Below are 1,167 nucleotides of genomic sequence, written 5' to 3' on the forward strand. Positions count from 1 at the left end.
GATGTTACCTTTACACAATTCATATTTTACGAATGATTTAACATATGGCACCACACTCAGCTAAAATACATTATTCATATAACATGTTCATATCCATGGATAAGCTATGGGAACCGCATGTAAATGCATTTTGCCTTATTATGGAAACAGTTCAATAATAGTAAAATAATTTATTAACAATCTGTAGAGTGCAAGCCACTTCCAAGGCTGTGGAAAATTTGTTTCTTCACCAAACGATTCCTTAAATGTTGAAAACTTGGGCAAAACTTTGCTCAGTGTGACTCAGATATGGATAAATTGTAAGCAAATGTTTAATGATGTATCAATGCTCTGCCTGTTGGTCATCAAGGTTGGGTGTTGGGGTTGGGACAAAGGTGCAGTCAGGTGCACAAACTTAGATTGTGTTGATTATTTTCTTGGGTTCCTACAAGTAATGTTGTACACCACTTAATCCTGTTTCTGTCACTGCCAGTCTCTGCCCATATGGATGGGACCTACAGCTCTAAAGAAGGAAAATAGGCTTTGTGATAATTTCTCACCAAGGTATGGGATTAAAAAAGTTAATTGTACATTTCACAGTTAAACAATCACAAGAAAGGTTGACTGGTACAACAAAAACGGATTGCTTTAGTCATTTTATTACTTTCGCACTTAGGCTGCGCTATACATTATGCTGACAGGTTATACAATAATGTTATTACAATTTACAAATGATCACTTTTGTGGTAATGTGTTTACTGTCTACCCTTTGGGCAACAAAGATATGTACAGACAAATGAATAAGAGAACAAACACCCTTTTTGTGATGACTGAGAAGTGGCCATGGAGTGTTGGGCCAAGCCTGGGGAACATGGCACTTGGAAACATGTATTGCTCATCCCCATTCCTTTACTTTCCTTCCCACGCACTGTCAGTGCCAGGTTCTATATGCCAAGTCATGCTATATCTATGCATTTGTAACTCCAAATGGGCTTGGTTGCCAATACACAGAAAAGATGCAGTCTTCCATCACCACTTTATACTGATTTTATTTCTGCTGGGATGACCCTAATCTCAGATCAGCTGTTTCTACTGTCCTCACACGAACAGTAGATACTGACTACATATTCAAAACCCTTTAGGTATAATCAACCAAAAATTTAATAAGACAAGAATGAACATGATTAT

The 1,167-nt window shown here is 37.4% G+C and overlaps 1 protein-coding gene across 1 annotated transcript in view; it reads right to left on the reverse strand.

Moving 5' to 3' along the window:
* Positions 1-622: 622 nt before the first annotated feature.
* Positions 623-1,167, reverse strand: part of LOC119593056 — a gene marked incomplete in the record, with an annotated part of 61,427 nt that continues 60,882 nt past the window's right edge. The window contains 1 exon segment of the mRNA XM_037941958.1: positions 623-1,167.

The sequence above is a fragment of the Penaeus monodon genome, chromosome 31, assembly GCF_015228065.2.
Source record: "Penaeus monodon isolate SGIC_2016 chromosome 31, NSTDA_Pmon_1, whole genome shotgun sequence".
Lineage (NCBI taxonomy): Eukaryota > Metazoa > Arthropoda > Malacostraca > Decapoda > Penaeidae > Penaeus > Penaeus monodon.